The sequence below is a fragment of the Hibiscus syriacus genome, unplaced genomic scaffold, assembly GCF_006381635.1.
Source record: "Hibiscus syriacus cultivar Baekdansim isolate YM2019G1 unplaced genomic scaffold, ASM638163v2 tig00008145_pilon, whole genome shotgun sequence".
Taxonomy (NCBI): Eukaryota; Viridiplantae; Streptophyta; class Magnoliopsida; order Malvales; family Malvaceae; genus Hibiscus; species Hibiscus syriacus.
This window is the reverse complement of record NW_024062153.1, coordinates 1,922,462-1,937,210: the sequence shown is the minus strand read 5'-3', so window position 1 is coordinate 1,937,210 and position 14,749 is coordinate 1,922,462.

Sequence of the window (14,749 nt, the reverse complement as noted above, 5' to 3'; positions counted from 1 at the left end):
CAACATAACAAATGTTGCTCGAAAAATAACCAGTGATCGAAAACAGAGAGACCATCATCCGAGTCACTCCCCCAATCAACATTAGAAAACCACACAAGACCATGCTTATTTTTTTAGGAGCAATTCATAACCCAAAGTCCATGGTCCCTTTCAAATAATGTAGAATACACTTCACTATCAACCAATGTGCCTCATAAGGTTCCTTCATATACTGAACAACTTTGTGAACAATAAAGAAAATATCATGTCTCGTATATCAAACATAAAGAAGCGCGCCAACAACACTACAATAGAGCTTGACATCAACAAGCTTTCTAAATTGCGTCCTGCTCAATTCAGGGGTAACAAGGATCAAGGTATCAACTCGCCGAGAAGACTGTTTATGAAACCAAACCAGCAGTTCACCAATATACTTACGTTGACTCAAGAACAAACCCCCGGATGTGTGCACAGCTTCAATTCCCAAAAAAATATTGTAAAACTCCAAGGTCTTTAAGAGAAAACTTTACATGCAGTCCCTGAATGACATGCTAAATATGAGCTGCAGATGAGCTAATTATAAAAATGTCATCAACATAAACAACGATGTAAGTAGTGGCCAAACCAGACATAAAGGGAAACAAAGAATGATCAGCCAGAGAAGAACAAAAACCTAATGATCTCAAGTGATCACGAAGTTTGGTGAACCAGTTATGAGGAGCTTGACGAAGCCCGTAAAGCATCTTTTTGAGCTTACAAACTAAAGCCTGACCTTGAGGACCAATGCATTTGAATCCTTCTAGTTTCTAATATAAACTTCCTCATGTAGATCACCTTTTAAGAACATGTTATTAACGTCTACTTGACGAATCTGCCATCCATTAGTTATAGCAACAAGCAACAAAAAATTACAAGTGAAAAACTGAATCTACAAATCCATGTGCATTTTAACCCGGAAGAGCCATTTACAGCCTATGGCCTTATGATTAGGAGGGAGCGAGACAAGTTCCCATGTATTATTGTCCATAAGAGCTTTATACTCGGACTTAAAAGTAGCACGTCACTACTCGTGTTGAAGAGCATCATACATAGTTAATGGGGGTCATCAATCATAGTATGATAAATTTTTGGTTTAAACATGCCTGCCTTACTACGTGTAACCATGTGATGCTTGATTCCAGGCTCTACACCACTAGACTTCAATTGCTCAACATGAACAAGATAACTTCACAAGGAACCTTGATGGTCTTCCCATGCATTCGCAGAACTGGTTGCAGAAACATGTTCTGTTTATTACACAATACCAAGATCATCTTACAAGTAACTTTAGTGGCCTTCCTCTTCATTCACAACACTAGTTGCAGATTCAGACCTATTTACTACATATGTGACCATACAACACCAGAAGAATGATCATTATCATTAATCATTTGTATGGGAGAATTAATACTCATATTAATGTTAATGGTATGAATAATCTTAGGCGTTTGGTTCGTTGGAATGTTTCTGAGGGAATTGGAATCTGTGAAGGAATTGGAATATGAATCTGAAACATGTTTTGTTGGCTGGAAATTGAATTGGAATCCAATTCTATATTCTGTTTGGTTCACAGACATGTCAGATGAATTTGATTTCAGTAATATAAAATAACAGAATTGCCCTTCTTGTTTTTTTTTTACTTTATTTTAGTTTGTTTTATAACTTACATGTAACAATATATTATAAAAATTTAAAAAATATTAATTTTTCATTTTATTGATTGATTGATTATTCATTTCAATAAATTATAAAAATATGCTAATAAACATCATAAGTTAAAATCATCGCAATTAGGGATGGCCATGGGTCGAGTTGGGTAGGGTTTTTGGTCCACCCGACCCGACCCGAGAACAAGGGAACCTCCACCCGAGATCCGACCCGACCAAAATAAAGTTTCACCCAACCCGACCCGACCCGAATATATGAATTAGAAACCCGACCCGACACGAAATAATAATAAAATTATTTTTATTCAATAAAAACAGTGACTTAAAAAAACCCTAAACCTGACCCAAACCCTAAACCCAACCTAAATATCACACTTAAAAAAACCTGACCCGAACCCAAACTTTTTTTAAAAAATCCGACCCGATCCAGAAATTAAAAAAAACCCGACCCGAATTGTAACATCCTGAAATCCGGGTTAGTGACTAAATGAGAATTTTTAAAATTTGGGGATTAATTTAGGAAAATTTAAAGTTCAAGGATTTAAATATGAGTATTTTATTATTGGATAAAAGGGTAAATATGAGATGATTATAAGGGTATTATGGTAATTTAGCTTGGAAGATATTTTATCTCCCTTATTTAGGGAGATAACACGTGTGAAAGAGGAAAAAACTTTAGAAGCTTATCTTCTTTCTTTCTTTCTTTTCCTCTCGTGGCTCCAACTCCCAAAGGTAAGTTGATTTAATTGGTTAATTTCTGGAATTTATGGGTTGGATTGGAATAATTAGGTGTTATATAAGCTTAAAGAAAGCTTATATAACATTAAAACACCAAGAGGAAAGAATTAATAAGGAATTTCTATTAAGAGTTTAGAAATGAACTTTTGTTATAGAAAGGTTTTTGAAGTTCTAAGGATGGATTTGACTTGTCAATGGGTTAATTGAGAAGTTAAAGGTGATAGAATTGAATTTAGAACACATGGAAAACTTGATGAAATTCTTTAATTCAAGAATTATGGTGAATTACGAGAGATGGTAAAGTGTTATAGTGATATAAGAAGGTTTACATAGGTATAACTAAGTTTTAAGGTATAAGGATGGATTAATAAGTAGAATTTGGGGTCAAAACAAGACATTTTTGTGCTCAAGATGTAAGTTCTGGGTTGTGTGCATCGATGCACATTCAATATGTATCGATGCACTCTCAAATAAATGAACATCGAATGCCATTAGTGCATCGATGCATAAGTAGTGCATCGATGCACCCCCTTAAAATGAAAACATCGAAGGTGATTTGTGTATCGATGTATGGGTAGTGCATCGATGCACATGTTAAGGGATGCATCGATACATCGTAGAATGTACCGATGCACTTCAGTGGGATATGAAATAAATCTTTCTTTCAGTCTATGAAATTATAAATTATAGTATATCAATGGGATATTGATAGTATAAATATATGATTGTGTAGACATCGATCGAAAGCAAAGTTCGGATAGGTCGGTAGAGTAAGATACGCAAAGAAAACAAGAGCTTAAGAGTGTTCGTTGAGACCAGGTGAGTACATGATAGTAAGTGTACATTATGTTAAGGAATTAAGACTTGCGATGAGTCTAATTTCGATATTATATGATATAAGTACTAAAACATAAACATGTAGTGATATGGTGTTAGATGTATGGTATATGAGTAAATTCATATGTCTAATTGTTGAATGCATCTTTATGGGTGAACTATGTAAATGCTTGTATTTATGACAATAGGTCATGTGATCATGAGATATATGATAAAATATATGTGAAAATAATATGACTCATATGTGCTTCTCTTAGAATGCTATATGATATGTTATGTATGTGAAATGGATGATATGAATACATGTTAGTATAATAAGATAGATTAAATGTTATAATTAAATGAAGGGATTGTATGAGAAAATGTATGTGCGAAAATGTGTTGTACGATAGTGATCTATGAGATATTAATAATAAGTCATAAGATTATATGCATATGTAATATAAGTTAAAAGATAAGAAATAATATGTTATATGCATATGAGGAAAAAAGGTATATGTGAACTATATGAAATGGGATAAAGAACTATGTGATGTGACCATGTGTGAAAAGGATGAATAATGTGAATTTCATGGAAAAATGCTACGTGAAAGTAAACTACGTGACTATGTGATCATATGAAATGTGATAAAGAGCTATGTGAAATAACTATGTGATATGAATATGTGAATGTGTAATGAGGTAAAAGATAATGCCCATGTCATGTGTTATGAGAGCTATAGGTATAGTTGGCATGCTAAGAGTCGAGGGTCTACGCGGTCCTTTGGGACATAGTGGTCCTTAGGGACATCTAAGTGGACCTTCGGGACAAATTCTACGCACCCCTAGTGGGATTTATACGAGCTGTGGTGACAGCATTATGCACAACCTCTATGTACTCACATACCTTAAGTTCTCAATAGTGTGCATGGGCTTTGAAAAAAAACATAATTTGATATAATGATATTTGTGTTTTTCGTGAAATGGTATTTGTGATATGTATAAGTGATAAGTTAGAATCATATGATAATAATGGTAACAACTGTATATGTGTAATGGTGATGTGAGATGTTATATGGTTATGTAGGATATAATCATAGTAGTTATTCATGTATTATTGCTGTAACATCCGCAATATCAAGTTAGTGACTAAATTGTAAAGTTTTAGAATATGGTGACTAAAGTAGAAGAATAAAATAGTTCAATGATTATTGGAAATCTATGATGAAGGTTATTTAGTAATTATTAAAGGAAATAAAGGGTAAAAGGGTCATTTGACCAGAAAGATTTTTATCTTTCTTTTAAGGTTATAAAACACATGGAAAGGGTGAGAAGAAAAGAAAAGTCTGGAGCTTGGGTTATCTCCTTCCTCTTCTCTTCCCGTAAGCTCTATGGCAAAGTTAAGTTTAATTTCAGTTGGTTAATTCTTGAGTTTTAAGTTTATTTTTGATTCTTGGGATGCTAAGAAAGATTATTTAGAGATTAAAGTAGGTTGAAACTTCAAAATAGATGAGTTATGAAGGATTAAATATGAAGAGTTTTTAAGTGAATTAGTGAAATAGAAGGAATTAATAGATTTTGAAATTGAATTTGACTTGTCAAGGGTTAAATTAAGAAATATGAAGTGATAAAATGAGTTTTAAAACATGTTGAAAATCTGGTATGATTCTGGAAGTTAATAAAGAGGAAAGAATATTAAGGTTCAAGAAGAGGTGAGTGAACATAAATGAGTTTAAACATGTGTATATGAGTTGAGATCATGAAAGGGGATGAAAGATGAAGCATTTGAGTTGAATTGAGTAGATTTTCGGGCTTAAAAAATGAATTCTGGCCTATGTGCATCGATGCATATTCAATGTGCACTGATGCATCAAGAATTTCCAGAATTGTTCAGAGTGTATCGATGCACAGGAAGTGCATCGATGCACCTTTTAAAAATGGAAACATAGAATGCAATTAATGCATCGATGCATAAGGAGTGCATCGATGCACACGTTAAGGGATGCATCGATACACGGTAGGATGCATCGATGCACTTCAAGGGGAAATTGAAATAGACATTACTTTTGGTCTAAGAAATGATAGATTAGAGTATATCAATGGGATACTAATATGTATTAATGTATAATTATGTAGATATCGAACATGAACAAGTTCCGGAGTGATTATCAAGTCAAGATTCAATCGAAAGAAAGGAAATCATAAAAACAGTATTGACTAGTGAGGCCAGGTGAGTGCATATGATTATAGTATATGATTATATGAAAATTAGACTTACGATAAGTCTATTTTCATGTTCTGAATTTATGAATGCATAAAAATAAGTATAGTTGGTAGCCGTTAGTATGTGAATATGTATTGTTATGTTCTTTTCTATGTGATATGATTTATGTGATGTGATGAGGATCTATGTTTTTATATGTCTATGAGAAGTATGTGCTATGTGATGTATATATGAGCTATGCGATCCTATGAGAATATGAAAAGAGATATGTGAACATGTGAATTATATGAAAGGTGATATAAATTATATAAAAAGAAGCTATATGTATACATGTATATGTGAAAGAAGCTATGAGCTTATATGAACAGGTGATATGAAAATGTATATGTGAAATGATATAAGTGAAAATGCCCATGTTATGTGTAAAGAGAGCTAGAGGTATAGTTGGCATGCCAAGAGTCGAGGGTTCTACGTGGTCCTTCGGGACATATATGTAATCTTTGGAACATTTACAGGGTCTTGTGAGACACATATGTGATCCATTGAAATATGTATATGGTTCTTAAGGAGTGGTCATTCGGGACAAATACAGTACATAGGTCCTTCGGGACAATAGCCCCTAGTGGGACCCCATACGAGCTGTGGTGATAGCATAGTGCACAACCTCAATAGACTCACATATCTACAGTTCTCACAGATGTACATGGGCTAACAAAGAGATAACAATAAAAATATATTGCATGTAAAGTATATGCTTTTGTGATATGAATTGTATTATATGATTGATATGATGAATGATGTGTACATTTGATTAAATGAAATGATATATTATTTTGTGTGATAGCATGACATAATATGATATGATATGTTCATGCATGATTAAGTAGTTAGAATTATTTTAATGTGTTTAATGCCTTACTAAGTCATAGATTTAGCGTGTGATTGTTTCACACGTAGGTTACCAAAGTGAGAAGAGTAAGGAGCAATGTGGAGTAAGACAGACCAATTCTCCTTACCAAAGGTCAGATCAGAAGAAAGGTGAATAATATGTATTTTAATATATAAAGTTCTAGTTGGCATGTATTCAAAATAATACATTGTATAAGCTCTGAATAGTTCGGTAAAGGTTTTGAATAAGTTATATGTAATAATAAATTTTAAATTACTCACTATTTTATACAAGTAAAGGTTTTGAATAGTCAATGTGACACTTCGGACTTGGATCTTGGTCGGATACGCATCGATGCACTTCAAGGGGAAATTGAAATAGACATTACTTTTGGTCTACGAAATGATAGATTAGAGTATATCAATGGGATACTGATATGTATTAATGTATAATTATGTAGATATCGAACATGAACAAGTTCCAGAGTGATTATCAAGTCAAGATTCGATCGAAAGAAAGGAAATCATAAAAACGGTATTGACTAGTGAGGCCAGGTGAGTGCATATGATTATAGTATATGATTATATGAAAATTAGACTTACGATAAGTCTATTTTCATGTTCTGAATTTATGAATGCATAAAAATAAGTATAGTTGGTAGCCGTTAGTGTGTGAATATGTATTGTTATGTTCTTTTCTATGTGATATGATTTATGTGATGTGATGAGGATCTATGTTTTTATATGTCTATGAGAAGTATGTGCTATGTGATGTATATATGAGCTATGCGATCCTATGAGAATATGAAAAGAGATATGTGAACATGTGAATTATATGAAAAGTGATATGAATTATATGAAAAGAAGCTATATGTCTACATGTATATGTGAAAGAAGCTATGAGCTTATATGAACAGGTGATATGAAAATGTACATGTGAAATGATATAAGTGAAAATGCCCATGTTATGTGTAAAGAGAGCTAGAGGTATAGTTGGCATGCCAAGAGTCGAGGGTTCTACGTGGTCCTTCGGGATATATATGTATTCTTTGGAACATTTACAGGGTCTTGTGAGACACATATGTGATCCATTGAAATATGTATATGGTTCTTAAGGAGTGGTCCTTCGGGACAAATACAGTACATAGGTCTTTCGGGACAATAGCCCCTAGTGGGACCCTATACGAGCTGTGGTGACAGTATAGTGCACAACCTCAATAGACTCACATATCTACAGTTCTCAGAGATGTACATGGGCTAACAAAGAGATAACAATAAAAATATATTGCATGTAAAGTATATGCTTTTGTGATATGAATTGTATTATATGATTGATATGATGAATGATTTGTACATTTGATTAAATGAAATGATATATTATTTTGTGTGATAGCATGACATGATATGATATGATATGTTCAGGCATGATTAAGTAGTTAGAATTATTTTAATGTGTTTAATGCCTCACTAAGTCATAGACTTAGCGTGTGATTGTTTCACACGTAGGTTACCAAAGTGAGAAGAGTAAGGAGCAATGTGGAGCAAGACAAGTCAATTCTCCTTACCAAAGTTCAGATCAGAAGAAAGGTGAATAATATGTATTTTAATATATAAAGTTCTAGTTGGCATGTATTCAAAATAATACATTGTATAAGCTCTAAATAGTTCGGTAAAGGTTTTGAATAAGTTATATGTAATAATAAATTTTAAATTACTCACTATTTTATACAAGTAAAGGTTTTTAAAAGTCAATGTGACACTTCGGACTTGGATCCTGGTCGGATACGCATCGATGCACTTCAAGGGGAAATTGAAATAGACATTACTTTTGGTGTACGAAATGATAGATTAGAGTATATCAATGGGATACTGATATGTATTAATGTATAATTATGTAGATATCGAACATGAACAAGTTCCGGAGTGATTATCAAGTCAAGATTCGATCGAAAGAAAGGAAATCATAAAAACGGTATTGACTAGTGAGGCCAGGTGAGTGCATATGATTATATGAAAATTAGACTTGCGATAAGTCTATTTTCATGTTCTGAATTTATGAATGCATAAAAATAAGTATAGTTGGTAGCCGTTAGTATGTGAATATGTATTGTTATGTTCTTTTCTATGTGATATGATTTAAGTGATGTGATGAGGATCTATGTTTTTATATGTCTATGTGAAGTATGTGCTATGTGATGTATATATGAGCTATGCGATCCTATGAGAATATGAAAAGAGATATGTGAACATGTGAATTATATGAAAAGTGATATGAATTATATGAAAAGAAGCTATATGTCTACATGTATATGTGAAAGAAGCTATGAGCTTATATGAACAGGTGATATGAAAATGTACATGTGAAATGATATAAGTTAAAATGTCCATGTTATGTGTAAAGAGAGCTAGAGGTATAGTTGGCATGCCAAGAGTCGAGGGTTCTACGTGGTCCTTCGGGACATTTATGTATTCTTTGGAATATTTACAGGGTCTTGTGAGACACATATGTGATCCATTGAAATATGTATATGGTTCTTAAGGAGTGGTCCTTCGGGACAAATACAGTACATAGGTCATTCGGAAAAAAATTCATAGCCGCTAGTGGGACCCCATACGAGCTATGGTGACAGCATAGTGCACAACCTCAATAGACTCACATATCTACAGTTCTCACAGATGTACATGGGCTAACAAATAGATAACAATAAAAATATATTACATGTAAAGTATATGCTTTTGTGATATGAATTGTATTATATGATTGATATGATGAATGATGTGTACATTTGATTAAATGAAATGATATATAATTTTGTGTGATAACATGACATGATATGATATGATATGTTCAGACGTGATTAAGTAGTTAGAATTATTTTAATGTGTTTAATGCCTCACTAAGTCATAGACTTAGCGTGTGATTGTTTCATACGTAGGTTACCGAAGTGAGAAGAGTAAAGAGCAATGTGGAGCAAGAGAGGTCAGTTCTCCTTACTAAAGGTCAGATCAGAAGAAAGGTGAATAATATGTATTTTAATATATAAAGTTTTAGTTGGCATGTATTCAAAATAATACATTGTATAAGCTCTGAATAGTTCGGTAAAGGTTTTGAATAGGTTATATGTAATAATAAATTTTAAATTACTCACTATTTTATACAAGTAAAGGTTTTGAAAAGTTAATGTGACACTTCAAACTCGGATCTGGGTCGGATACGGGATGGTGGTGTTATATTTAATGGTATCAAAGCTAAGGTTTAGTCAATTCTAGGCTTAAACCAAAGTCCAATGAGGTTTAAAAAAGTGTATATGCCAACTAAAAGTGAAAATTTATGATCTGATAGTGTAAGGAGTATGATGTCTTGCTAATAGAATAAGATTTGTATGATGTAGTAGGAATTGATTATAGAAATTGTCAAAGTAAAGTAAATCGATAGCTGACAAATCTGATGGTGATAGCAATTCACCTACCCTGGCCAGGCAGGATGAAGAGCGGAAACCTCAGAAAATGTCTTATAAGATTAAAGGTTGATTTCAGAAAGTTAAAATCATATTAGAATAGTGAAAGAAGATCTTTATTGTTTTGAATCGAAAAAGCGATATGGATTAGTTTTGTTAGTATGTGGATAAGATAGAATATGGTGAACAAGTGTCACCATAAGAACGTTAAAAAGATCGAATGACGTGGTGAGTACTTATAGAAGAACTCAAGGATAAGTGCATCAGTGACAAGCGTATAAGATGTATAAAGTCAGAGCTTATGAGTTTGAAACGAAGTGATAGCATTGAGCATAAACAAGAGTATGTTTATGATAAGGGTTTGCAGTTAAGATGGAAAGAGTTAGCTTTGGCTAACAAGAGTATGTGATAAAAATGTACTGGAATTATAAGATTATAAGATATTGTCAGTAAATGATAACCAAATATGAAATGGATCTGGATACAGTTGTATATTTAGATCATAGTAATGTGGTATAGTAAAGAAAAATGAAGTAAGGATTTGCATATTTGAGTAAAGTTGATGATTGGTAAGAAGAGTTTAAGAATGAGTATATCGATGATTAGATTATAAGACAAAGGAAGTCAGAATGTTGAGTTTGAGCAACAGAAATTACAGGATGTATGAGAATAGAGGTGAAATTGATAAGTTAAATAAACTAATTTTGAGATAATTTCGATTGGAAAGAATATATATGATTGGTTGAATAGGGCTTGTGCCATAGATTGGACAGATGTTATTAACTAGCTGTCAGAGTAAAGGTGATAGAGTTATAAAATTGGAGGAAAAGATAGAGTTGAGTTAATCAATTATGATGTGAAACTAAGTATAGTTGTGTATTCTGATCAGATAGCTATGATGTAGAAAAGAATATAAGTATTTGCATGGAACCTTAAGAAAGGAAAATACAAGTATAAGAAATGATAAAGAATAAAGTTTTGTATAAGTAAATGGGTTATCAAAGTTATGAGGATGCAATGAAGATTGGTACATAGAGATGAGTATAGGTGATAAGACAAGAGTAGGTGAACATGAAAGGAAAGATATGATTTGGGTATAAGGAATAAATAAAGGAATAATGGAATAAAGAAATAAAAGGGATGAGTTAAAGGATCAGATACGATAAAGGTTATATGGAAGTGTAGATGACAATTTTGATATAGAAGTAAGAAAAGTGTGCAAGGTGATGTGAAAAGATTCTTTAAAAGTGTATGTTAATTATATTTAAAGAAGATCTAATGTTGTGTTCGCGGTCAAATGATGTTGGAAAATGAGTTGGTTATTGTTATAATAAAATTAAAGAGGGATTTATGAGGTTAAGTGATGAAAATGGATGTTACTGTCTACATGATTAGTGATGTTATATGAAGTCGTAGAAATGGTCAAAGAAAAATGTATAATGGAATGAGAGAAAAGACAGAAAGGGATTAAAGTTACTAGTTACTGTTTATATGATCAGTGATAGTACATAAATGTATAAAGGAAAAAAAGGGTGGTTGAAGAAATAAAGGAAGGAAAGATTAAGAAATGAGGTAACATGAGAACAATAGAAGATATGTTTTTATCAAGATGTTCATTGAAAATTCGAGGACGAATTTTCATAAAAAGGAGGGGAGATTTGTAACATCCGCAATACCGGGTTAGTGACTAAATTGTAAAGTTTTAGAATGTGGTGACTAAAGTAGAAGAATGAAATAGTTCAATGATTATTGGAAATATATGATGAAGGTTATTTAGTAATTATTAAAGGAAATAAAGGGTAAAAGGGTCATTTGACCAGAAAGATTTTTATCTTTCTTTTAAGGTTATAAAACATGTGGAAAGGGTGAGAAGAAAAGAAAAGTCTAGAGCTTGGGTTATCTCCTTCCTCTTCTCTTCCCGTAAGCTCCATGGTAAAGGTAAGTTTAATTTCAGTTGGTTAATTCTTGAGTTTTAAGTTTAGTTTTGATTCTTGGGATGCTAAGAAAGATTATTTAGATATTAAAGTAGGTTGAAACTTCAAAATGGATGAGTTATGAAGGATTAAATATGAATAGTTTTTAAGTGAATTAGTGAAATAGAAGGAGTTAATAGATTTTTAAGTTGAATTTGACTTGTCAAGGGTTAAATTAAGAGATATGAAGTGAAAAAATGAGTTTTTAAAACATGTTGAAAATCTGGTATGATTCTGAAAGTTAATAAAGAGGAAATAATATTAAGGTTCAAGAAGAGGTGAATGAACATAAATGAGTTTAAACATGTGTATATGAGTTGAGATCATGAAAGGGGATGAAAGATGAAGCATTTGAGTTGAATTGAGTATATTTTCGGGCTTAAAAATGAATTCTGGGCTATGTGCATCGATGCACATTCAATGTGCACCGATGTATCAAGAGTAAATTTCCAGAATTGTTCAGAGTGTATCGATGCACAGGAAGTGCATCGATGCACCTCTTAAAAATGGAAACATCGAATGCAATTAATGCATCGATGCATAAGGAGTGCATCGATGCACACGTTAAGGGATGTATTAACGTGTGCATCGATACACGGTAGGATGCATCGATGCACTTCAAGGGGAAATTGAAATAGACATTACTTTTGGTCTAAGAAATGATAGATTAGAGTATATCAATGGGATACTAATATGTATTAATGTATAATTATGTAGATATCGAACATGAACAAGTTCCGGAGTGATTATCAAGTCAAGATTCGATCGAAAGAAAGGAAATCATAAAAACGGTATTGACTAGTGAGGCCAGGTGAGTGCATATGATTATATGAAAATTAGACTTGCGATAAGTCTATTTTCATGTTCTGAATTTATGAATGCATAAAAATAAGTATAGTTGGTAGCCGTTAGTATGTGAATATGTATTGTTATGTTCTTTTCTATGTGATATGATTTATGTGATGTGATGAGGATCTATGTTTTTATATGTCTATGAGAAGTATGTGTTATGTGATGTATATATGAGCTATGCGATCCTATGAGAATATGAAAAGAGATATGTGAACATGTGAATTATATGAAAAGTGATATGAATTATATGAAAAGAAGCTATATGTCTACATGTATATGTGAAAGAAGCTATGAGCTTATATGAACAGGTGATATGAAAATGTATATGTGAAATGATATAAGTGAAAATGCCCATGTTATGTGTAAAGAGAACTAGAGGTATAGTTGGCATGCCAAGAGTCGAGGGTTCTACGTGGTCCTTCGGGACATATATGTATTCTTTGGAACATTTACAGGGTCTTGTGAGACACATATGTGATCTATTAAAATATGTATATGGTTCTTAAGGAGTGGTCCTTCGGGACAAATGAAGTATATAGGTCCTTCGGGACAAAATTCATAGCCCCTAGTGGGACCCCATACGATATGTGGTGACAGTATAGTGCACAACCTCAATAGACTCACATATTTACAGTTCTCACAGATGTACATGGGCTAACAAAGAGATAGCAATAAAAATATATTACATGTAAAGTATATGCTTTTGTGATATGAATTGTATTATATGATTGATGATGAATGATGTGTACATTTGATGAAATGATATATGATAGCATGACATGAATGATGATGATGATATGATATTATGATATGATATGATATGATATGATATGATATGATATGATATGATATGATATGATATGATATGATATGATATGATATGATATGATATGATATGATATGATATGATATGATATGATATGATATGATATGATATGATATGATATGATATGATATGATATGATATGATATGATATGATATGATATGATATGATATGATATGATATGATATGATATGATATGATATGATATGATATGATATGATATATGATATGATATGATATGATATGATATGATATGATATGATATGATATGATATGATATGATATGATATGATATGATATGATATGATATGATATGATATGATGATATGATATGATATGATATGATATGATATGATATGATATGATATGATATGATATGATATGATATGATATGATATGATATGATATGATATGATATGATATGATATGATATGATATGATATGATATGATATGATATGATATGATATGATATGATATGATATGATATGATATGATATGATATGATATGATATGATATGATATGATATGATATGATATGATATGATATGATATGATATGATATGATATGATATGATATGATATGATGATATGATATGATATGATATGATGATATGATATGATATGATATGATATGATATGATATGATATGATATGATATGATATGATATGATATGATATGATATGATATGATATGATATGATATGTTCAGGCATGATTAAGTAGTTAGAATTATTTTAATGTGTTTAATGCCTCACTAAGTCATAAACTTAGCGTGTGATTGTTTCACACGTAGGTTATCGAAGTGAGAAGAGTAAGGAGCAATATGGAGCAAGACAGGTCAGTTCTTCTTACCAAAGGTCAGATCAGAAGAAAGGTGAATAATATGTATTTTAATATATAAAGTTCTAGTTGGCATGTATTCAAAATAATACATTGTATAAGCTCTGAATAATTCAGTAATGGTTTTGAATAAGTTATATGTAATAATAAATTTTAAATTACTCACTATTTTATACAAGTAAAGGTTTTGAAAAGTCAATGTGACACTTCAGACTCGGATCCGGGTCAGATACGGGTTGGGGGTGTTACAGTTGTGGTTGAGATTACATTATATGTTTATGTTCAATATATGCTCATATGATGGAAGTGAATTAAGGACAAGGAAATAAGTAAAGATAAACATGTTAGTGATGAGTTCAATAGGCATATAAGTATAATGTGTATTATATAAGATGTTCATGCATTTGTTAGTTTACTTTATGTATTTACATTTCTCACTAAGTCTATGAC